At 44.0% G+C, this 26586-nt stretch overlaps 1 long non-coding RNA gene across 1 annotated transcript in view; it reads left to right on the top strand.

Annotated features, from left to right (window-relative positions):
- The first annotated feature begins 10645 nt into the window (after positions 1-10645).
- The window catches only part of LOC121269515, an 86913-nt gene continuing 70972 nt past the window's right edge, over positions 10646-26586 (top strand). Inside the window, exons 1-2 of the long non-coding RNA XR_005941365.1 lie at positions 10646-10982; positions 15965-16043. This is a non-coding gene — a long non-coding RNA (uncharacterized LOC121269515). The remainder of the gene's footprint in view (positions 10983-15964; positions 16044-26586) is intronic.

Genomic DNA, 26586 nt, shown 5'->3' with positions numbered 1-26586 from the left:
GTTACATGAAGAGTCCGAAGAAGCTGGATTGTTCTCCTTAAAGCAGTGAAAGTCAGGGGGGATTTGATTGAGGTGTTATAAAATCATAAATAGTTTTGATAGAGTTAAGAACATAAGAAATAGGAATAGGGGTAGACCATACGGCCTGTCAAGCCTGCTCCATCATTCAATACTGATCTTCAGCTTCAACTCCACTTTCCCAGCTGCTCCCCAGAAGCCTCGATTCTCCAGGAGACCATAAACCTGTCTCTCTCAGCCTTAAATATATTCAATAATGGAATATCAGCTGAGCGAATAGGAGAAATGGTTTTCACTGGCAGGAGGGTCAGTAATTAGGACCATAGATTTAAGATCATTGGCAAAAGAGCCAAAGGGGGCATAAGTAAAAAAATGACACACCAGGAATTTACCACACAAACTGGATGGGTGAGCTGTGCCTGGGAGCTGCAGGATTTACTGGGTATTGGGAAGAAACCTATCCTGGAATTTCTTTTTTCCAGTTTGTCTCTCTCCTGCTCCCTGGTGACTGTGGAGCCATAAGCATTGTGTTGACTTTCCGAATGAGTGATTTTAACGGTGACTGGCTGTGACACATGGTGAATATCGACTGGATATTACGATTCTCCAGTGTCTTGCTCAAGCAGCCAATTTAAGAGGCGCAGATCAGGGTTTGTAGGGTATTGGATCATGGGGAGCATTGCAGGGGAGCAGAGGTCATTGAAAGAGGATCTCTAGTTTGCCGATTACTTTCTCCTCCCAACCAAGGGGGGACTGAGTCTTGTTAGTTGACTCCCAAACCACTGCAATGGCTGAGGTCAGCACAGGACACTGTTCCAAGCTGGGACATCTTTCGTTACTCTGAAATGTGTTAGAGGAGTGTTGATGAATGTTAATACATTGTCTGGTATGCACTGAGTTCTAACATTTAAAAATGTTGTGCAACTCTGAGAGAAATTTAATAGCTTCCATTTCTGAATGAAATAATAAGAATACTTCGTGTGCACAATTCTGTACTGGGGATGGTATCAGCACCAGACTCTGTAACAGGGACACTAAACTTCAATGTGGAATCACAGGGATTGAGACTGAAGATGCAGAAAATTTGGATTTATTTTGAAGTGCCAGCCAGGAGCAGCAGTTAGGGTGCCAAAGCAGACACAGACAATCACAGCCTTACATAAAAGCTAAAAACTTGTACAAAGGGCTCAGCTGTAAATTTGCAATGAGGAAATGGGAGACGCACACGGGTGGGGACAAGGGATGACCCGATCAAGAAATGGGGAAGGCCATTTAACACCGTCTGATGGCCTCGAACCACATCCAGTCAACCCCCGTAAACCCAACTGTATAGAACAAACATACATTCTTTGCTGTCTCCAAAAAGGACAATACTCAGTCTCTGCACTGCTCTGCACAAGAACACAATTATCGCCCACCGGGGGGGGTCATTGTGCTGTGGCCTTTGTCTAACGAATACCATTAAGTTGTAATTGATTGTAAAAGATATATAAACTGTGCTCATTTGAACCTCGGTGGAGAAGCGTCTGGAGTGCCCAGTGTTTGCTCCCCGCATGTGTAATAAAGGAGCCACTTAAATATTGCATCTGGACTCCCAGTGTTGAAATTTTGTACCAGAGTATTCCTCGGCCCTTTCAAGGCCATTCAGCCATCTAACCCATCCTTCCCTCGATACTTCAAACCCTCAACTACAGTATTTGACTGATCCTATGATCAGTGTTTTTGTTTCCACTGGCCCACCCACACCCCCACCACAGAGCTCATTCCAAATTTTCTTAGTGTGCGCCAGAAAGATCTTGGATTTGCCGTTGATATTTAACCCTTAACCAATATCAGTGAACAGATTATCTGATCATGAGTGTGTTGCTGTTTGTGGGAGCTTGCTGTGCACAAATAGGCTGCTGTGTTTCCCACATTACAACTGTAGTACCAAGGATCTGGCACATATAAGGTTAACATGGGGCTGAGTACAGTACCGCCCATACAGTGATGTAAGAGAACACATGACCTGTACGTAGGGGTCAGTCTATTGTTGGACAGAGTTGTGTGCACAAGCAAGCATGGAGACAGCTTCTAGCCTGAACCCTTTACTGATTATATGTACATGGTCCTTGTAAGTAATAAATACATACAGTTAATGTGATTAAGACTATGAAGACTTTATTAAGACCTACCAAACGATAACTGATACCCTACAACCTCAACAGTGACTACACTTCAAAACTATTTCATTGATTGCTAAGTGCTTTGGAACACCCTGAGGTCATGAAAGGAGCTATACAAAGCAAATATTTCTTTCTGAAAGTGACATTTTCAGCTCCTGCCTTGTGTATTGAGGCTGAGAGAGGTGCGATATTCAGGATATGGAGCTCCAGGGGATGGTGGGGCAGGATTCTAATTTTAAACTGTCACCCTCCAGGGTGGAGATGTGATGTGCTTTGACAGAGTGCTCAGTCTTACCAGAATGAGCAGACACGCTCAGTGCTGGTACTAGCAGCTCACTGCCATATGATAACAAGTAGCTGAACTAGGACTCTTTAAGACGAGGAGCAGGAATGAGTTTTCAGTAAATAGCAGCTTGTTAACCATCAGCATTAAATAGAGTGCCCAGGCCAAGCACAGTGTTCCATTCTTTTCACTCATTTAGAACCTTGAAACCGGATCTCCATTGCCGAGCTGAACAATCAGAACCGTTTAAGAATGCAGCACCTTTAATGATCAGATACAATTCAAGCCCTCAAACCTGAAAGGTTTTCTGCAATGACTGTGACAGGTCCTGTTTATTTTCATACTGATTCCTGTCACATTTTATACAGCTTACAGTCCCTAACACCACATCACATTTAACCATTGCCATCTGCTTATTGTCTTTAGGCCACTTTCAATGCCACACTCTTTGTTAATTATAATACACCGCTGGAAAATCCCAAACAAAATATCAAATTCTAGGAAAGTATTCAAGCCTAGATTTTAGTCTCCTGTCAACTGAACTGTGGGATCTTAGCACAAAGGAACAAAGCCCATTCCCACTTCAGGACCAGACACTCCAAATTCAGGTACAGCACAGGGTTAGATACAGAATAAATCTCCCTCTACACTGTCCCCATCAAACACTCCCAGGACAGGTACAGCATGGGGTTAGATACAGAGTAAATCTCCCTCTACAATGTGCCCATCAAACACTCCCAGGACAGGTACAGCACGGAATTAGATACAGAGTAAAGCTCCCTCTACACTGTCCCCATCAAACACTCCCAGGACAGGTACAGCACAGGGTTAGATACAGAGTAAATCGCCCTCTACACTGTCCCCATCAAACACTCCCAGGACAGGTACAGCACGGGGTTAGATACAGAGTAAAGCTCCCTCTACACTGTCCCGATCAAACACTCCCAGGACAGGTACAGCACGGGGTTAGATACAGAGTAAAGCTCCCTCTACACTGTCCCCATCAAACACTCCCAGGACAGGTACAGCACGGGGTTAGATACAGAGTAAAGCTCCCTCTACACTGTCCCCATCAAACACTCCCAGGACAGGTACAGCACGGGGTTAGATACAGAGTAAAGCTCCCTCTACACTGTCCCGATCAAACACTCCCAGGACAGGTACAGCACAGGGTTAGATACAGAGTAAAGCTCCCTCTACACTGTCCCCATCAAACACTCCCAGGACAGGTACAGCACGGGGTTAGGTACAGAGTAAAGCTCTCTCTACACTGTCCCCATCAAACACTCCCAGGACAGGTACAGCACGGGGTTAGATACAGAGTAAATCTCCCTCTACACTGTCCCCATCAAACACTCCCAGGACAGGTACAGCACGGGGTTAGATACAGAGTAAAGCTCCCTCTACACTGTCCCGATCAAACACTCCCAGGACAGGTACAGCACAGGGTTAGATACAGAGTAAAGCTCCCTCTACACTGTCCCCATCAAACACTCCCAGGACAGGTACAGCACGGGGTTAGGTACAGAGTAAAGCTCCCTCTACACTGTCCCCATCAAACACTCCCAGGACAGGTACAGCACGGGGTTAGATACAGAGTAAATCTCCCTCTACACTGCCCCCATCAAACACTCCCAGGACAGGTACAGCACGGCGTTAGATACTGAGCAAAGCTCCCTCTACACTGTCCCCATCAAACACTCCCAGGACAGGGACAGCACGGGGTTAGATACAGAGTAAAGCTCCCTCTACAGTGTCCCCATCAAACACTCCCAGGACAGGTACAGCACGGGGTTAGATACAGAGTAAAGCTCCCTCTACAGTGTCCCCATCAAACATTCCCAGGACAGGTACAGCACGGGGTTAGATACAGAGTAAAGCTCCCTCGACACTGTCCCCATCAAACACTCCCAGGACAGGTACAGCACAGGGTTAGGTACAGAGTAAAGCTTCCTCTACACTGTCCCCATCAAACACTCCCAGGACAGGTACAGCATGGGGTTAGATACAGAGTAAAGTTCCCTCTACACTGTCCCCATCAAACACTCCCAGGACAGGTACAGCACGGGGTTAGATACAGAGTAAAGCTCCCTCTACACCGTCCTCATCAAACACTCCCAGGACAGATAAAGCACAGGGTTAGATACAGAGTAAAGCTCCCTCTACACTGTCCTCATCAAACACTCCCAGGACAGGTACAGCACGGGGTTAGATACAGAGTAAAGCTCCCTCTGCACTGTCCCCATCAAACACTCCCAGGACAGGTACAGCACGGGGTTAGATACAGAGTAAAGCTCCCTCTACACTGTCCCCAACAAACACTCCCAGGACAGGTACAGCACGGGTTTGTTACAGAGTAAAGCTCCCTCTACACTGTCCCCATCAAACACTCCCAGGACAGGTACAGCACGGGGTTAGATACAGAGTAAAGTTCCCTCTACACTGTCCCCATCAAACACTCCCAGGACAGGTACAGCACGGGGTTAGATACAGAGTAAAGCTCCCTCTACAGTGTCCCCATCAAACACTCCCAGGACAGGTACAGCACAGGGTTAGATACAGAGTAAATCCCCTCTACACTGTCCCCATCAAACACTCCCAGGACAGGTACAGCACGGGGTTAGATACAGAGTAAAACTCTCTCTACACTGTCCCCATCAAACACTCCCAGGACAGATACAGTATGGGATTAGATACAGTGTAAATCTCCCTCTACGCAGTCCCCATCAAACACTCCCAGGACAGGTACAGCACGGGGTTAGATACAGAGTAAAGCTCCATCTACACTGTCCCCATCAAACACTCCCAGGACAGATAAAGCACAGGGTTAGATTCAGAGCATATGTCCCTCTACACTGTCCCCATCAAACATTCCCAGGACAGATACAGCATGGGGTTAGATACAGAGTAAATCTCCCTTCTACACTGTCCCCATCAAACACTCCCAGGACAGGGACAGCACGGATTAAATACAGAGTACTCCCTCTACACTGTCCCCATCAAACACTCCCAGGACAGGTACAGCACGGAGTTAGATACAGAGTAAAGGTCCATCTACACCATCCATTGTGAAGCTGTGCTACAGCTTGAGGAAAGGTTGTGTCTGAATTTATTTCATTGATGTTCTTGCAGGCACGAGGCTTGTCTATGAGCACTGTGAACCCATTCTAAAGGCAAGAAGCTGCTGTGTAGCCTCAGTATTCTATCTGTCACAGGTACATCCCTCAACCCGGGGCACTCAGCTGGGGGCCATTCACACAGCAGCAGCTTCAGGTGTCAGTCCGACAGACCTATTCTTGTTTTCCAGTGTAACTTGGAGCCCTGGGCAGAGCTGTACTCAGTGAGGGACCTACGGTGAATGTGAAGCCGGGTGTGGTATATGCAGCATTCCCAGCACGTGGGAGTGTGTCACTGATGTAGGCCTCATACTGAAAATCTGCTCTGTTTGATAATTTTGTGTTTGGAAACAGTAGCGGCCCCTTCACAAAGAGACTGATGACCCCATTGGAGGTAGCGGGGAGATTACAATGCTTTGTCCATTGTTTAATCTTATCCTGCTTCAAAGGCAAATCAATTTGAGGGGAGCAGAAATTGGGCACCTGTTACTTCGACAAGGTGGGGGGGGCTTAGGTTGAAATCACCCCCTCCTCAACCCTACAAAACTCTGAGACAGGTTTGTGTTTCTTGAATAACCTATCACAGCCTCATGGAACTATATTGAAACCACTTATTTATATAATGAATTCTCGTTTTACCAGCATCTGGGGGAAGCAACTGGATCAATCAGCTGTTAATACACCTAAAGGTGAGAATTCTTTTCTCTGCTCTTCCCCTGGTTAATGAACACACTCAGGATATCCATCATCTGAGAGGCTGTGTGTTTGCAGGATAAGGCATTGGAGATATAATCTGCAATATGAGAGAGGGTTTCCCCTCAGTAATACTGTTGAAGCTACAGGTTAATTATAAAGGGCAGTCATTAAGACAGAGGTTAGCTCTGACCACTGGCACAGTTTGAGCTAGCAGAGTTCCCAGAGGCTCACAGCTCCAATGGACTATGCAAAGTCCTGTTAAACTCCATATTCTCCTAAATTTTTCCAAATTTCAGGAAGGGAAAATGATCCCATATACAGGAGGATGGCTATAAATATATTTCCACAATCTCCTTTACAAGTGCCTCTCCAGCACACACCCCATGTCCATCACCTTTAAGTCAGTCAGAGACCAATTTGTAACCATAAATTGAAGCCCTTTTGATTTGATCCAATCTGTGATTAACCACAAAAATAACAGGAAAGGGGGAATTTTCCTGACAGCACCACAGACCAGGTGTAGTCAATTATGGTTCTGAACTATTTACAATGAGTTTTAGACATTGCTCTGAGACTTAAATGAACAGTAATTATTACTGACCATTCAGCTCATGATCAGTTGGTTAAGCTCAGTGAAGTATAATTGGAAAAATCTACTTACCCTTTGACTAGGCCCCAATGGCCAGCATACACTGATCTCATCTCACCATTTTGATGTAAGTGCTTTAACAGCATCTGGGCCCAATCTCCTCGTTGTTGATCAGGCATTGCTGGCATCTGCTGCAAATAGAGAAGTCGCCACATCACATGGCCCCAGTTTGATAAGTGCTGAGAATCCTATAGGCTGGTCCACTGATGTTGAACTTTTACTTGCAGCTTTGGGTGCTGACGTCACCAGCAGAAACTCCAGTGTTAAAGAGTTGCCTGCACCACCAGTTCCCCCACAAGCTGCATCCACTTCCACTACCAACTGTGTCACTTTGAATTCATCTTGATGCCCAACTGACCCCATTTAACTCTCCCATTAATAGTTTGCCTGGCAATTGGGCAGGTTTGAACCCTCACAGCAGGAACACTGAGCAGCACAACGTGCTATGAAATGTGAGTGTTGGATGGTAGTGAGCATGCTCCATATCTCAGTCAGATTGAATTTCCAGTAGTCGGGGTTGTGAAGCTGCAGCACCAGTCATTGGCTCTTTGGAAGCCAACCAGGGTAGTTCCTAAATGCTGAACAATGCCCTCACCCTGGCTTCCGGTAAGCTTTAATGCTTTTGGCTATCAGGTTCGCTTTGTCTGGTGAACGCTAGCCGCGCCCTTGATATTAACAAGTTAGTTGGTGCTTGAAACAATACAGGCATAGAGACCGATTAACTGAACAAACACTGGTGGTTTATTGGAACAAAGAACAGGGCACTAACACCATGTCTGCTTCTTCAATCACCTCCAGCTCTAGACTTACATTTACCCAAGAAGCTCGAGCTGTATAGCGATTGGTTGATAGTCACATGGTCAACTAACTACATTCCCTTAAAGGTACATAGCACTCCATTTTACCACATAACCCCTCCCAGCAGCTCCCAAGTGGGAGAGGTTCATTATCACTTGTGAATGTGAATCACCTCCATTCAGAGTCAATAAGAACTGCGTGCGATTATGGACAATGGGAGCTCAGCTTGTTTATATTGTGGCAAATACAGGAGTGAAAAGACTGAAGGGGGGAAATGGGCTGGATCCATTCTAGTGTCTTCCAATGTTTGTATCAGTCATGGGCCTCACTTGTTTCACTCTCACTCTGTAGCTTCTGGACTCTTGTTAATGATGAAACGTAATTTAGAAAGAAAGGATCTAGAATGGATCTCTGAGCAGGGACAGGTGGTGTTGGTGTGTTTAATGTGAGTCCTGGTTTATAGATCTGCTGCCTGCTTCTCTTAAATATATCTGATCACATTATCAACCTTTTCAGCTTAGTGTTGGCCTGTGAGTGGTGCACATTCTGACCCTGAGTTCTGGGACTCTGATTCACACTGAAAACCAAGTGATATGTTACCTCTGCTGGATTCATTGTGTGGAATGTCTATAGCAAAATGAAACATGTTTTAAAGGCAGCTTAGTGTGTTGTTGATGATGATGTGAGTATATTGACGATGATGTTGAGAGTGTGTATGACAGGGTGAGTGTGTTGTTGATGATGTGAGGGTGTACGACAGTATGAGTGTGTCTTGCACTGAATTAAATAGACCCTTGGCCCTCCAGTAAATGGTCCATTTCTCACAGGCTAACTCCACTGTTTCCTTAAAGGCGGGAAGAGATGTACTGTGCTTAAGCAGTACACGGTTAGCAGATGACCTGTATCACTTGGATCCAGTTCCCATTTTCTATCACATGGGCCTGGACTCTTTTTGCCTTTGTCAAATTTTCCATGTTTCCCTCCCCCCCCCCCCCCCCCACTCTCCCTCTCCTATCCAGGTATATCCATCCAGCTAAATCCATCCACACATCCTCCAGGTCTCTAATACAGATTTTATTTCTCTGATTTCTCTCATTATTGCCTCCCTTGCCATTAACTACTTCCACCATTATAATTAGTTCTCGTCCCCAACCTAATCACAGACCTTGCTTGCCTGCTCTCTCTCCCCTGGCTCTATCCTGTGTGTTAGATGTTAAAATGAGGCCCCCTCAGCCTTTGGGAGGAGGTAAAAGATCATTTGGCACTATTCTGAAGAAGAGCAGAGGAATTACCCCTGGCATCCTGGTCAATAATTACCCCTGGGATACCCTGTAAATCACATCCAGTTCAGGAGACCCGATCTGGCACAAAATTGAAGGCACCATTCACTATATAACACCTGTTGTTTTGAATATTTCACATCAAAATACAGCCTGAGTTTTAAATCAATAAAATGCCCGGCATGAGTTTGATGTATTCAAAAAATCATTGCAACAAGCGGCCAGTTCTATCCACACCACCAACCAGTTAAACAGTTTTCTTTTTTCTTTCACGGGGTGTGGGCTTCACTGGCTGGGCCAGTGTTTATTACCCATCCCTAGTTACCCTTGAGAAGGTGGTGATGAGCTGCCTTCTTGAGCCGCTGCAGTCCATGTGATGTAGGTACACCCACAGCGCTGTTAGGGTGGGAGTTCCAGGATTTTGACCCAGTGACAGTGAAGGAATTTATAAACTGTATCTGAATCATTTTGCTATCTTTCTTCACCTGGTTTTGAGGACAACTTTAGATAGTTGGGGTCTAGATCTTGACCTTGACATCTCCCCCATTTCTATTTCCAATAACGTCAATGGAAATAAGCACCAGGAGATGTAAATCAGGCTGTTGATTTCTCGTGCCTGTTCTCCACCATCTCTATGAGGATAATCCAAACTTGGAGTCTTGTGTGTCTGAAGGGAGCCATCTTCTCATTGTGATCTGATCTGTTTGGAATTTTACACCACTTCTATTCACTAATGAGCACTTCAGATTATTCTTATTGAGAGTAACTCCCTCCTACTGACCTAATGTTGATTTTAAAAATCACCTTGCCAATTAACCTTGCTGAACAGAAAGAAACATCACAGAGATTCCCTAAGCTTAAAATTCAACTTGGGCAGTGGAGGCTAAACTCAAACTTTTAAAAACCATTCTCAATTTTTTAAACACTAAGGTGAAAGGAAAACACTGCAGATGCTGGAAATCTGAAATAAAAACGGAAAATGCTGGAACAACCGATCTGGCAGCATCTGTGGAGAGAGAAACAGAGTTAACGTTTCGAGTCTGTATGAAAAGTCATATTGGACTCCAAACGTTAACTCTGTTTCTCTCTCCACAGATGCTGCCAGATCTGTTGTTCCAGAATTTTCCATTTTTATTTCTTTTTTTTAAAGTTGATTGAAGTCAGCCATGCCTTAGTTGGGAGCTTCTGAGTCACACTGCAGGACTAAAACTGACACTCTAGTGCAGTGCTGAGGGAGTACTGCACTGTTGGAAGTGCTGCATTTCAGAATAGATGTTAAACCGAGGCCCTATCCGTCTGTGAGTGGATGTAAATGATCTCATGCACAATTTCAAAGATAAGTAGCTGGAGCAGGGTGGTCTTATGCCAGGTGTTTTGGCTAATATTTATCCCTCAGTCAACATCATGGAAATAGATTATCCAATCATCATCATATTGCTGTTTGTGGGAGCTTGCTGTGCGCAAATTGGCGGCTGCATTTCCTGCATTACAACAGTGACTACACTTCAAAAAGTAATTCATTGGCTGTAAAGCACTACATCAATTTAAGCCTTTCATTTCAATTTCTAAAGCTTCAGCTAAACTTGGAAGTAGGTTCTTGTGGTTTGGGAGGTGTTATAATCAGCTGCCTGTAACTTTGTTCTGGATTAATGCAACTTGATGGGAATCTGAGGAATTCACAGCACTGTGTGCGACGGAAGGTTTGAGCCATTTGACAGATCTCAATTTCCAAGCAGTGCTAGTCCGACTCTGGCTGTAACAATAGGATGTAAACTAGGAAATAATGTCGACAATCAATAGGAAACACTCTGGATAACTTTTCCCACTGGTGAACAGATGACTTTTGACTTCACATCTTTTTAAACTGTTTAGCCAGTAAAACAACATTCAGCTCCATTCACACGAAGTACTGGTCCCAGCAAAACACCAGATGGTGTGTTTACTGCAGCTGTGTCAAGTGACTGTGGGATTCAACTGGTGAGTCATTCAGTAAAGTACAGTCTACATTAATATTCATATATTAGAAAATAACAGCAGTGTGAACTCAGCAATGAGAATGTATGTTAAATAGATAATTGGTGACACTGTTTATGAATAAAACACAACTTTGTACATTTACACAGTGAGTAGCTCTTAATGTGCTGAATAAACCATGGCTCTACATAACTACACAATGACCCTTACCCTGAATAAACAATGGGCCCGTTTTACCTCTGTTTGAGTGAATGGTTTTGACTGAGTTAAAATTGGAATGAGTGACTCTGTAGAGTTAGAGTGAGCAACTCTTGCCCTGAACGAACAGTAACTCTAGACTGTTTTACAGGAAATGTAATATCTGGGGCTATGATTCAAACGTACAGCAGGCTATTGAAGTGTAATGGCTCTGCTGTTTTGATCTGATGCACTCGCTTTCACAGCTGAGTAACAACGTAGAAAATGACAGAGCTTAGATGTCAATAGCTGCACCCAGCTCCCAATACGCAAACCCACAGGATACAAGCAAGGAGTGTGTGGGGCTCAGCATCAGCCATCACTGAGAGTTGGAAAGTTGCTTCATTATTGAGCAGCAGGGGGCAGTAAGACACTATCTAGAGCACTGCATCATTGAGTATGCCTGCAAATTAGTGTGTGTGTTATTTAAACTTACTGAAAACTATAAGCTCTCAAACATGGCAATGTTACAGAAATGCTGTACTTACTGTCAAAACCCATTCTTAAAAAATGCTAGGAGTGTTTGGGGGAGATGGAGCTTCAGTTTTTCCCTTGGGCAAAGTTCCTGTAAAACACTGGAATGTGCAGTTTACTTTGGGCTTGAACCTTCTCTAGGATTGGGAGGGTGGGGGTGGAGGTCAGGGGAGGTGGGAAGGGGGGGGGAATACATTCCTTCTTGTTTTCCTACACCTAGACACTGTTAGTCCTGAACACAGCGAGAAAGTAACACAGGCCAAGCTGCAAAGGATACTTTGCTTTCAATAAATGATCTAAATATGGCGGTGTCATTAAACGTATAGTAGGTATATTATTATTGTCTGGCAGACAGGATATGGAGAGGGTGCTAAGTGTCAACGATGTCAAGTTTCACTTCCTTCTCTCTAATAAGTTCAACATGGGCTTGGAGTCAGAGTGAGGAGCTGCCAACAAACAGGGAGTGACCTCGCTAGGCCTCATTTAAATCACCCAGGGAGGCCGGGAACAATACTGGGCAATATTCCACTGCCTCAATCTCCTGGCTCCCTCGGCCATAAATATGAAAGAAATTTGTCACGACTTCTGTGGTGACTAGGGAGTTGACTGGATGATTTCATAGTCTGGCTATTAGCAGGGAAAATGTAGAACAGACCTGTAGTACAGGGCAGGAGGCAAGCAAGTATCTGAGGGTCACAGCGAAGCAGACGTAGGAAGTTAGAAAGAAGCAATGCGGCCTTGGGGAGTCCGAACTGTACACAGTCTGCTTACACTTAAAGGGGCAGTGCACCATTTCCAAACAATTAGTTCAGCTTGCCACACTCGTACAGTGTACACCCACACACACACACACAGACACACACAAACATGTTCACATACATATACACACATGTATATGCCCACACACACATACATACAAACACAAGCAGATAAGTATACTCTCTCACTGCTGCAGGGTGAGCATGGGGCAGGGGGAATTGTTTGTAATATGCTGGAGCAAAGAGGTTAGAAAGAAAAACTGGCATTAACAAGCACTGGACATCTCAAAGCACTTTACAGCCAATGAAGCACTTTGAATGTTAGTCACTGCTGCATTGTGGGAACACAGCAGCCAATTTCTGCACAGGAAGCTCACACAAAAAGCAATGTGATTTGTTTTTGGGATGCTGGTTATTGAACTTCCTCTAGTCCTGATATGTGATGACAGGAGGAGGCCATTTAGCCCCTCAAGTTTGTTCTGCAATTTTTTTAGATCATAGCTCACCTGTATCTTAATTTCTTCTACCAACCTTAGTTCCAAGCCCCTTCATACCTGCACATAACAAATAGCTATCAATCTCAGCATTAAACTTATCACTTGGCCCTGGTTCTCATTATAATGTTCTGTCTTCTTGTTTTGGATTTTGTCACCAGAGAGAAGAGTTTCTCTTTATCCACCCGATCAACCCCATTAATCATCTTAAACACTTAAAAAAGATCACCCCTCAATCTTCTACACTTGAGGGGACAGAATATTGTCTATGTGACCTACCCTCAGAATTCAAAAATAAATACATAAACGACATAGATGACTATGTGGGGTTTAGGATTTGTAAGTTTGTGGATGACACAAAGATTGGCTGGGTGGTTAACAGTGAGGTTGAGTGTCTTGGGCTACGGGAAGATATAGATGGGATGGTCAAATGGGCAGATAAGTGGCAGATGGAATTTAACCCTGAAAAGTGTGATGTGACACTATTTGGAAGGAGTCATTTAACAAGGAAGTATTCAACGAACGGCATGACACTAGGAAGTTCTGAGGAACAAAGGGACCTTGGCGTGTGTGTCCATAGATCTCTGAAGGCAGAGGGGCATGTTAGTTGGGTGGTGAAAAAGGCATATGGGACACTTGCCTTTATCAATCGACGCATAGATTACAAAAGTAGGGAGGTCATGTTGGAGTTGTATAGAACCTTGGTGAGGCCACAGCTGGAGTACTGTGTGCAGTTCTGGTCGCCACATTATAGGAAGGATGTGATTGCACAGGAGGGGGTGCAGAGGAGAATCACCAGGATGTTGCCTGGGATGAAACATTTAAGTTATGAAGAGAAGTTAGATAGATTTGGGTTGTTTTCGTTGGAGCAGAGAAGACTGAGGGGCAACTTGATCAAGGTGTACAAGGTTATGAGGGACATGGACAGGGTGGATAGGGAGCAGCTTTTCCCTTAGTTGAAGGGTCAGTTAGAAGGGGACATAAGTTCAAGGTGAGGGGCAAGAGGTTTAGGGGAGATGTGAGTAAAAACCCAGAGGGTGGTGATGGTCTGGAATGCACTGTCTGGGAGGGTGGTGGAGGTGGGTTGCCTCACATCATTTAAAAAGTACCTGGATGAGCACTTGGTACATCATAACACTCAAGGCTATGGGCCAAGTGCTGGCAAATGGTATTAGGTAGGTAGGTCAGGAGTTTCTCATGTGTCAGTGCAAACCTGATGGGCCAAAGGGCCTCTTCTGCACTGTGTGATTCTGTGATTCAACCCCTTTCACCCTGGTATCATTCTGATGAGTCAGAACTGAACCCTCTCCACCCTGAAAAGGGGGTGAGATAAAAGTCAGCAATGAGATGTGTTGTACTCAATCTGAGCAACTGTCCGGCCCACAACTGAAGGGTATGGGGAAATTTAATAGAGCTGTTTAAAATTATGAGGAGTTCCAGTAGAGTAAGCAAAGAAGAAATGTTTCCTTTGGCAGGAGTCTCAATAACCAAAGGACACAGGGAGGTAGAAGCAGGTTCAATGGACAGAATTTGATGGGGTTTTGGGCACAGGCTCAAAGGTGGAAAGGCACAGGAGGGGAGGAGTGAGGGGGCCTCATTTTGGGTATTTTTTGGCCCATTAAAGGTCCCCTGAGGTTGCAATAGCTGCCCCCAGTGGCATTGCTTTACCTGTCCTCAGTGACCACCCACCACCACACCCCCCCCCCACCCTGCCCACCCCTTGCCGAGGCCTACCTGACCTTAATTCTAGGCACATGGCCATTGTTGCGCTCTCCTCTTCCAGTTGCAGTGCCGGCATTGACCACCGCTTCCCATTGGCGATGCTGAGCCCCCCAACCCCCTGACTGGGGGTGGCAGCTCTTGGGGAAATGTCGTTACCCTTAATTGGACAGTGGCCCCGGTGATGGCCACATGTTTGGCTGCTGCTTGTAAAATGTAGCCCCAGGTCCCACCACCTGCCAGACTGGAGTCACCCCAACCCCACCCCCCTCACTTTTGCCTCCAGTGGCTGGGACCTTGCTGCCTCCTGATGGGGCAGAATTTTATGACCAGTGATGGGCGGGTACCTGTCCCAATTGGATGTAAAATAACCCGCGATGAGGTCAGGCGAGCGTCCTGATGTCATCGCGCACTCGCGATGTTTCATCGACAATTCCGAGGCCTATTGAGTCCGTTGAAGTTTCAATTAACTGCCATTTTTCACTGCCCACCCCAACCTTACAGTCGGCAGGCGGGCAAATTGGCTGGGCGCCTTTGTAGGAAACCTCGCCCAGGGGTGGGATGAGGTTCCCAACATTAAATTGAAAAAAAAAAAATGTTTTGAGATAATTTTCATTAGGTTTGTGTTCATGTGAGCGAGTCCGAGGTGGGGAATTTTTTTTTTTACCGATTTTCAAAGGTTTTATTTTTGGTTTTAAAATTCTTCAGCTCCCTGAGGCAGCTCCCAGCCTCCCTGAAAGGGGAACTCTCAGTGTGTGCCCACCCCACGCATGCACAGACTTTTGCGCTGGCCCTCCTCCCCTATCCCCTCCTCCTGCCCTCCTCCCCCACTGCCCCCACCCCCCCCGGCAGCGCTGAGCTTCTCAGCGCACGTTTCCAGCTGCTTGGCCGTTAATTGGCTGGCCAGAGTGAAATCACAGTCGGGGGCCGGTTGCGAGCGGTGGACTGTTTCCCAGCCACTCCTGGGCCCACCCGCTGTGCCTACCCAACAACCCAGAAATCCTGCCCATGATTTCCAAAGTAGAATTGGATAAATGCTTGAGAAGGGAAAAAAAAACGTTGAGTTATTGGGAAAGAGCAAGGAGTGTGGCTATTTGTGCAACTCTTTTAAAGAGCTGGCACAGGCACAATGGGCCAAGTGGTCTCCTTCTGTCCCATTTGATTCTATGATCAACTTATAACTATAAGTGCTTGTGCTTAAATTCTGTAAACAATGAACCACACCGCCCCCCCCCTCCGCCGTGGAACCGCTTTGCCCAAATCTTTCATAATTTAAAAAAAATTCTCTCATATTCGCCCTCAGGTTGGATCATATCGATGTGTAGGAGCCGTGAGAGGAAGCTGTTTCATGTGTGCATACGTCAAGCACTCAGGCTTCTATGGTAAGTTACAAAGACACAAGAACCTGATGCTTTCATCGAAAACTCCTTTCCTTGATATTTCAGGAGGTCTAGAAAGCGAACGGGTTAATGAATCAATGGAGAGGGCAATTTTAGACAAACTCTTAATGGTTGTACATTGGTGTCCGATCAGGGAAATCATGTGTTTACTTTTATTTTAAAATGCTTCTCAGTTTATCAAAGAGTTAAACTTCAGTTTTCTCTGAAACTCTTGAGGAAGGTCTAGATTGGAACTCCTGACCCGAGGAAATTGAAGGCCCTGCAGCCCCTACCTTGAATACTTTACCTAACATGAGCCTGAGTCTGAGAGCTGTGTGTAACTGGAACTACTAACTTGAAGGTTAACCCTCAGCACTAACCTTTGACCTGTGATTAACAGAACAGAGGGGATGGCGGGAGACTCATAACTTTCTAATCTGGCTGAAGGGTGAGTGCACAGATTTGGAAAATGTGCCTTGTCAAATCCCTGATGTTAGTAATTATGGTGATTACAAGACCCATGGGGATGAAGGGTATTTGCTATTTCAGTGGGCTGATTAATGGCTTTCTCCTGAAGGCTTTCTCTCACTCTGTCATCCCTGCTTCATCTATGCTACGCCTGAGTCACGTAGGCACTGATTATAACTGGGTATTTGCTCTGAATGAATGAATGAATGAATAAGCGAGTGGCTAAGACCTTTACAATGTTACTGATAATTTGAGGATTTGTATATAACACATGAAAGACTTTGGCATTACTGTGTAGTCTTGAATCGTACAACTTTCCACAAAACTGCACAAATTTAGTTCCAGCGGTAAACTGGGACACAGGACAAAACTATCTGTACTAGGCTGATATTCTCATCTCATATTAGAGCTGTGCCCAATTGTCAAGTTATCTTAAGTGGGACTTAAATTAACGCACAGGTAGAACTATGAAAATATTGTAGGTGCTGATTTCATGCTTTGGGTGGGTTTGTGGGATGTTTATTTTATTCATTCATGGGATGTGGACATTGCTGGCAGGGCCAGCATTTATTGCCCATCCCTAATTGCCCTTGAGAAAGTGGTGGTGAGCTGCCTTCTTGAACCACTGCAGTTCATGTGGATGTGGTGTAGGTACACCCACAGTGCTGTTAGGAAGGGAGTTCCAGGATTTTGAACCAGCGACAGTGAAGGAACGGTGATATATTTCCAAGTTTGGATGGTGAGTGACTTGGAGGGGAACTTCCAGGTAGTGGTGTTCCCATCTATTTGCTGCCTTTGTCCTCCTAGATGATAGTGGTCGTGAGTTTGAAAGGTTTCTAAGGAACCTTGGTGAGTTCCTGCAGTGCATATTGTAGATGGTACCCAGTGCTATTGCTATATGTCAGTGGTAGAGGGAGTGAATGTTTGTTGATGTTGTGCCATTCAGTGGGCTGCTTTGTCTTGCCTGGTGTCAAGCTTCTTGAGTGTTGTTGGAGCTGCACTCATCCAAGTAAGTGGAGAATATTCCATCACACTCCTGACTTGTGCCTTGTAGGTGGACAGGCTTTGGGGAGTCAGGAAGTGAGTTAAGTGCCTCAGGATTCCTAGCCTCTGACTTGCTCTTGTAGCCACAGTATTTATATGGCTCATTCACTTGAGTTTCTGGTCAATGATAACCCTAGGATGTTGATAGTGGGGGATTCAGTGATGATAATATCATTGAACATCAAGGGGCGATGGCCAGATTCTCTCTTGTTGGAGATGGTAATTGCCTGACACTTGTGTGGTGCAAATGTTACTTGGCACTTGTCAGCCAAGACTGGACATTGTCCAGGTCTTGCTGCATTTGAACATGAGCTGCTTATGCACTTGGTCCTTTTATCTGAGATATTCTCTCAACTTCCAGAACAGTTATCAGGCAGTTATCTTTTCTATGATCAGAACCAGTCAGCCTACATCGAGATTATATCATTTTCTGGTCATGAACTGGAAGTGAACATGCAGTAAATATGCCAAGTTGATGTCACAGCCATTAATCCTGTTGTTGGCTATCACAACATATCAGTGCCATGTCACTCATTGACGAATATCTACACTGAGAATTGATGGTTAAAAAAAAACAGACCAATAAAAGACCAAAAATGTAATTAAATGACCACTCTTTAATAACCAGCACCATCCTGTAGATTAGATAGGGCAAATACAATGACAAACAAGTGAAGAGGATAGGGTATATACCTCTACCTTGCTGTGCTAACTTTATTAGTTACACAGCTCTTCCTTGAGGCGTTTCCCTGCCTGGTTGATGCTCTGTAATTACAAAGCTGAAAAAAGAACTCTTTTTATGAAGAGTTCCCATCTCACTGAAGAAGCCTCAGGTCAATCCACATCCAACAACCTGCTCTGAAAACTCTGCTCACATTTTGACAGCTGAGACAAATTCCACCACAGCAGCTGAAACAATCCCCAAAATTCTAAAGCAATCAATAACATTCTAAATAAAACAACACACGACGTTCTAAAAAAAAGTTAATTTTCCTTACATCCCAATGTTAACGGCTCCTTTAAAAAAATCCAGGATCCGGATCAGGATCTGCATCTTCGTTAAAACCCAATCAGTCTTTCCTTGGGCCATAACTTAGCTGCGAACCCACTTTCGTTGAAATCCATCCATTTGTTTTCAAGACATATTATTTAGAGACAAACAGGCTAATAGACTAATAAACAGGGGCAGAAACATTACCCCAGTGGCTGAAATAATTATAAAATGGGTGAGTAACTTCAAAGCCTAACTCACTGGTAGTTCCGTTTTTATATGACTCACCCACCTGGTCAGGAGTACCAGTATGAGTGGTTGCCAGCTGTGACAAATTTGGTATCACTCTCAGCTCTGAATCTAAACCTCACACCATGATACTGGAGCACAAAACCTAGCTCTTGTCCAGCACTGAGGGATTTGTGCATTACTGGAAGCATCATCTTTCAGATGATATGTTAAACTGGGATTCCATATGCCTTTTCAAGTGGGAGTAAAAGATCCCATGCATTATTTTGAAGAAGAACAAAGGAGTTCTGCCCAGTGCCCTTGTCAATGTTTACCCCTCACCCTACATAATGGAAAATGATCTGGTAATCATCACACTCCTGTTTGTGGGATCTTTCTGTGTGCAAATTGATTGCCGAGATTTCTGCATTACAACAGTGACTGCACCTCAATTGTATTTTATTGCCTGTGAAGTGTTTTGGGACACCCTGAGGTTGTGAATGATGTATAAATGTCAGTGTTTTTATTTGTAGCTTGGTGCCTCTTGCTGAGGAACAGTTCCTCAAACATTAATCCTCCAGTACCTGGTCCAAATGTCTACTCTCCATGAGTGAGTTTGCACAGATTGCTTCATATTCAGCAAGTTGACCTTGGTGTGATGTTGTAGATCTCAGCCTGTTCTTATCTACAAACTGAGAGGTGAGAGTATGAACAAAATGTGCAGCTTAATGGGAATTAAAGGTTTTAATGAATACACGGGGGAAGATGAGTCACTCGGAGGGTTTGAGACTATTGAAAAATGCTCATTGGTGTGATATCAAAGATTGTTAGTTTCCTAAACTGGGTAGATTTGCGATCTGCCTGCATGTGCTGGAGAGGTGAAGGTGATATGAAGAAGCTGAGAAAATAGACAGCTAGGTTTATATGTGAGGTAACATATCCGGAACAACAATAAAAAGTGGAAATGTACCTTCAGTCAAGGATCAAAAACATTGAAAATTTGTACCCATGTGGTTATGGAAAGTGGCAGAACTGCTTTATGACTTTGTTTCAGTACTTACAGTGGAATGTGAAAGCTAATTTGTGGATGAACAATTTGCAGACATCTATTTGTAAGAAGCAATCTTAAGGTGCTATTTTGGATGGTCCCTCTGATTTGTGGACTCTTGCTATGGTTCTTGGGGACTGGTAAGTGTGACCTAACTTTCCTTAGACAGATTGTAGTTAAACTCTGGCAGTTGCTTAAAACAGGTTTATTAGTGCTACATCTAAACAGTTAGAGAGTAAGCATGTTCCAACCTCTCTCTCAAGAGTCTAACACATGGCTGACTGGTGTCAATGATACATCATCATCTACACCACATATTAGCATCTTCCTTCTGTTAACCCTTTATACTACACCTCCCCCAAGTATGCTATCTACCTTTTAACAATACTATGAAACTATATCTTTAATTATTTACATTGCAATTCTGTAACTCCTTTCTTATAACTGCAGCTTCTACCCAACACCAACTCCCAATCTCTGCCCCTCCTCAATTCACAGTCCTGAGGGATTCAATCTCCCCATAGTATTCTCAACCCTTAGGGAAGATGTCTTGAGACATGTGGGCTTTCTTCTTTCCTGTGGACGACATCATCATTGGTAAAACAGGACACTAACTTCGCCGTGTTGCTAGGAACCTCAGTGTAGGTTTCAGGTTTACTGAACTGCAAGAACAATGCATCTTTTGGAACAAAATACTGAACCAAGAGAGATGACGGAAGGGCATCAATGTTTGGACTCTCTGGGACCAGATGAGAAGAAATCAAGACTCCCTGAGGAACTTATCTCTCCCTCAAAGCACATAGGGAAAAAGCTTTAGAATGATGTTCAACTCCAATGAAGACTCACGGCTGCAGCATTTGCTGCTGCATCGAAGATGGAAAAGATATTGAAAATCTGACATTCCAATGAATCTGGACAACATAGGAAAAAAAAGACAAAATTCTAGTTAGCCTTTAAAGAAAAGAAGAAGAGAGGATTTCCTGTTCAGAAGGAATGTCCACTTTCTGCAGGCACTGGTAAGAGACCCATACTTCTCCCTGTGTGAGGTTGCTCCACTCTGGGCAATGGGAAGAATTGTTGAGGATATGGAGACAAGACAGCTCCATCTTCTGCAACAGGACGACAAAATGATAATGTTTTTCCTGTAGACAAATAACTCTGAGACAAGATTGCTGTACAGGATTGTAAAGTTTTAGAAGTTCTGAAGATCCTGCCTCGGCTTCTTTGCTGACAGCTCGAGAGGGAAGAAAACTTTCAGCTGGGCCTGAAGTCTGGATTTCATTTGACTTTCACCCCTGGAAATCGGAGCTAAGCTCTTTGGCAGTGTGACCCTCCATGGACTTTAACATGGAATCAGGTGAGGCATTCTCTCTGGAATACTCTTCATGGACAAGCAGTGATAGACGAGGCAATACATTGGTATGTTCAGTGGAACAAACACCTGAATGCAGCTCAGCCACTAGAAACACAGCTGACTCCTAAACAAAGACATCTGAAACCTCATATGGTGAGCCTATCGACTGGAAAGATGGACTAACCTCTCAGACCTTTTCCTCAGTGCTGCAATGGCCTCTTTCTCATTACCTTCTTCAAGAAAGAGCCAGCTCAGGTCCAGCAGGTCTTCACGGTGATGGTGACTGTCTGCTGCAGTGTCTTCTGTATCCCTCACCTCTGGCCTAACTACATAAGGAACTGAGAGATGCAGAACTTCAATCTCCACCTGGGGTCTAGTGGACGGTGTCTCTGTGAAATAAAGGGACTCACTGCTGATTGAATAAACTTCCTCAGCTGCTGTAGGCTGAAGTCCCACTGGTTCTAAATAAAAGGTAGAAGTACGCCCACATCTCCCTTCAATAAGGATGTGCATTGGTTGTGGACAACATAGATAGAATCAATGAGGAGCAATAATCCTGCCTTTGTTTGGAAGGTTTGTGTATCCTGGACCTCGTAATGTGATGTCTAATGGATAAAGAGGGATTGGCTGAAGCTTCACCGAATTGTTACGGTGCAGAAAGAGGCCATTTGGCTCATCATGTCTGCACCAGCTCTCTGAGCATTTTAACTTAGCGCCAATCTCCTGCCTTTTCCCTGTAACCCTACACATTGTTTCTATTTAAATAATCACCCAGTGCCCCCTCGAATGCCTCAATTGAACCTGCTTCCACCACACTTCCAGTCAGTGCATTCCAAACCCTAGTTACTCACTGTGTGAAAAAGAATTTTCTCACTTCACATTTGCTTCTTTTCTAAAATACTTTAAAACTGTGCCCTCTGGTTCTCAATCCATTTACAAGCGGGAACAGTTTCTCCCTATCTTCTCTGTCCAGACCCCTCATGATTTTGAAAACTTCTATCAAATCTCCTCTTAGCCTTCTCCTCTCCAAGGAAAACAGTCCCAACTTCTCCAATCTTTCCTCATAACTGAAGTGTCTCATCCCTGGAACCATTCTCATAAAACTCTTCTGCACTCTCTCCAGTGGTTCACATCCTTCCTATAGTGTGGTGCCCAGAACTGTACACAACACTCCAACTGTGGTCCAAGCAGTGTCTTATATAAGTTCATCATAACCTCCCGCTACTGTACTCTATGCCTCTATTAATGAAGCCTAGAACACTGTATGCTTTAGAAACAGCTCTCTCTACCTGTCCTGCCACCTTTAATGACTTATGTACATATACACCCAGATGTCCCTGCTCCTACACACTCTTCAGAATAGTACCCTTTATTTTATACTGTCTCTCCACGTTCTTTGTACCAAAATGCATCATCTCACACTTCTCCGCATTGAATTTCATCTGCTCACTCCACCAATGTGTCAATGTCCTTTTGAAGTTCTACACTGTTCTCCTCACAGTTTACAATTCTCCCAAGTTTTGTGTCATCCACAAACTTTGAAATTGTCCCCTGCACACCAAGGTCTAGATCATTTATATATATATCAGGACTTGATGGGAACTGACCAATAGTCTTGACTAAGACCATTAACTTTCTCTAGAAACTCTGTAATTTTGTCTTTGTCTTGATTTCCAATTTCTTGGAAGGAGTATGTTTCATAATTGTTTTCTTGTCTTTACCTTGAATAAACTTGTTGGATTTGCAGAACATTGTGTCTCCTGCCAACGCAAGTTGGTCACAAAGATGGCTACTGATACATGTTCAGAAAACCAATGACTCTGCGCCTCAGTGTATGGCTTTGTTATATGACCATAGTGTGGGAAGCAGGAACAGGAGCAGAGACATAATGTTGATTTATTGCATATCCTGAGTATTTGCATATTCTGTACCAGGGTGATTAAAGCTGTACTTTGTCACATATGTATAGAAACCAGTGCAGCTTTCAAGCCACATCAAGTATTATGCCTTATTTTTCTTTCAAATAGTGGAGAAAAAGAAACCTTCAATGCAATAGGTTCCTTCACTGAAAAACGGTAAAATCAGGTGAAAACAGTGTACCTGTCACTCGCAATGATGTCACGTCGGTACAACATCACATGCACCACATTGGCAGAAACGATTGAAGTGTTCAGCCTTCCCACACTGCAAGCATTCCAAATCCCCTGCTGGGCAATCCTGGCATCTATTTTGGTTCTGCGCTCCGCTGTGGAAGTATTTCAAAATGGCTGCTGCTGTGGCGTTTCATGCCCTTTCACCCGGTTCGACGGGCTTTCATGTGGGTGGGGCCTCTGCTCATGGGCCTACCCAGACAAGGCTTCACTTCTGCCACCATGTCTCGGTCTGTGAACTCTTAGCATGGTTCTTGGTTATTGGTTTGTGTGAACTATCTTCCCTTAGACAGATTGTAGTCATACTCTGGCACTTGCTTAAACCAGGTTTATTACTGCTACATCTAAACTGGTTACAGAGTAGGCATGTTGCTCCTGAGCATGGTGTTCCAGCCTCTCTCTCTCAAGAGAGTCTAATACATGGCTCACTGATCTTAGTGATACATCATCATCTATATCATTTTTTATCATATCTATTCTGTTAACCCTTACACTACAGGTACCAAGTTCATAAAGAGTGGACAGGCCCAAGTCCAGATGGTGACCACCACACAACACTGAACGACTTTTATGAAGAACTGACAAACCAACTAACTTGAATTTTCAAGATTCAGCAGAGATGGCAGCTGTTCCAGAGTATTGCAGAGTGAAAATGTTTTGCCTCTGTTCACATGGGGTGAACAGGTCAGCTTTATGTCAGGTTTTGAGCAATTACCGGATATTGCGCAATGGAACAAGAGTAGGCAATTCCTTCAAACCCTTCAAACCTGTTCACCTATTAAGTTAGTTGATGGTTAATCTGTACTTCAACTCCAATTGCATTCTCGATCAATATCCCTTGATCCCCTTGATATCCTTAACAAATGAGAGAAATAATTAAATACTTGTGTAGTAATTATGGTTTCATTAAATGTTGGACTGTACCTTTAAGAATAGTCCTGTGATGTAAGATCATGTGATCTGTGTAAATCAATGTGTTAGCAGCATGGGCTACATCCACAGGCGGTGTAGGGATAGAGATGGAGTTGAAAGCACATGTGTAGTTGCTTCTGGCTGTATTGTAAATAAACCTAATGTTTCCAATTAGAAAGTTGTCTGCAGATCAATTCTATTACAAATAGGTGACACAGCCACACTACAACAAACTGGAGCATAACTCAGGATTAATCAAGATAAATCAAAGTCAGTACTGGACCTCACCCAGCGATTGTGAATTTCAACATACGTTTAAAATAACAGAAGATATATTCACCCAAAATGCCACAATTTGATAGAATCGGTCCCTCTGAGCCAGACAATTAGTCTCAGTATATAGAACGCCTCACGTTCTTTTTTCAAGTCAACAAAATCATGGGGGAAGAGATGAGGTGAGCGATCCTCTTCAGTATTTGTGGGATCAAAACCTACAGTTTAATTCAGAGTTTGAGGGCACCCAGTGCCCCAGATTTGAAGAATTCTGGAGAATTTGAGGGCCTTGTGAAGGGACATTTTCAACCCAAGCCCTCAGTCACGATACCGAGGTTCCAGTTCAATTTGCGAAATAGAGTATCAGGTGAGACAATTGCTAGTTATGTGGTGAATTTTAAGGAACTAATGGAACATTGTGAGCTTGGTGAGACTCTGAATGACATGCTCAGAGATTGTTTAGTGTGTGATGTGAAAGAAGACACTATGCAGAGAAGATTGCTGGCTAAGTGAATCTGGATTTTAAGAAGGCGTTGAAATAGCGCTGGCCATGGAAAGCACTGTAAGCGATTCTCGAGCAATACAAGGGGCACAAAATGGCGCTGCACTCCAAATCAGGTGGGAACAGTCAGCCGAAAGTGGTGCGAAAAAACGAGACTCCGCCAGAAGCGGGGAACAGTTCCCACTAACCAAAAAATAAGAAGAAATTATTTAGCAGCTAAACTGAAGAACAACTTTAATCGATATAAAAACAATCAATCTTTTAGCGATTGGCAGTTTAAAAAAGTAGAATGTTGCTTTTGTCACAGAAGTGGATATATAATGAGACAGTGCAAAGAGAGATTTAAACAGGCTTGCAAACAACAGAAGAAGCTCAATGAAACCTATTGTGTAGAGGTGCCTGAAACAACAAATTCTGACATTTATTCATTGTTTAACCTGAAAGTTGGGTTGACAGAGCCAATATTTGTTACAGTGCATGTGAATGGTAAAGGGTGGTAGAGGCAGAAACCGTCATAACGTTTAATAAGTTTGGATGTGTACTTGCGTTGCCATGACATACAAGGCTATGGGCCTAGTGCTGGAAAATGGGATTAGAATAGTTAGGAACTTGTTTGACTGGTGCAGACTTGATGAGCCAAAGGACCCTTTTCTGTGCTGTAGACCTCTATGACTCTATGAGTAAATTGGAAGTAGACACGGGACCTTCCACTACTGTAATTGGTGAACACACTTACAGATGTTTAAGTAATGGTGAACATCAATTAAATTTGGAACAAGCATCTGCCAAACTGAAAATGTACACAGGAGAAGAACTCCAAGTAAAAGCAGAGTAACTGTTCGTTATAGAAACCAATTGGCACAGCTACCAGTGATGGTATTGAGAGGTAGGGGACCAAGCCTTCTAGGGTGAAACTGGTTAAGGGAAATTCACCTTGATTTGCCAGTGAGATTTCAAAAGGAAGCTGGAAGAGTTCATGTCTTGAAAAAGGAACAAGGCAAAGTATGGCAGAAAGAGCCTGAAGAGTCCAAGGACTGCAACAGAATGAAAAAAGAATATGTAAGGACTCAACAACCTGAAGAACTGCGGTCTATCTCAAACAAAGACTTGGAAGAACAGTGGAAGAAACTCCAGGAGAACCTGCTGAATGACAGAATTCAAGATGAAGTGAGTAACCTTCACAAGGAAAAGGAAAACCTGTTGAACAACCTTCACACACGACAAGATTCCATCAGGTCAAAGTTTGAGCCTCTGGAACAGCATGAAGAGAAATAGAATTAATTCAGTACCTCTCTGAACAAACTGAAGAACCAGTTGGCAGAGACGACACATCAATGTTCAGGTTTCCAGGAGGCAGTCAACAAATACAAGAAAGAGACAGAAGAGATGAAGAGTCAGCTAAATGAAGTCAAAGAAGCTTTGAAAACAAAAATCGGAGAGCTTTCCAAGAGGCGAGCAGATAGTGAAGTTTTGGGAGACTCAGCTGCTGAGCTAAGACAAGTTGAGATTTCACCTGAGAGAAGTCTGATCAACAGTGAAGTCAAAATGAAGGACGAGACTAAACTCTGTGGCAGAA

Source organism: Carcharodon carcharias, chromosome 25, assembly GCF_017639515.1.
Source record: "Carcharodon carcharias isolate sCarCar2 chromosome 25, sCarCar2.pri, whole genome shotgun sequence".
Taxonomy (NCBI): domain Eukaryota; kingdom Metazoa; phylum Chordata; class Chondrichthyes; order Lamniformes; family Lamnidae; genus Carcharodon; species Carcharodon carcharias.
Note: the sequence above shows the minus strand (reverse complement) of the source record. Positions and strands in the feature narration are given on the sequence as shown.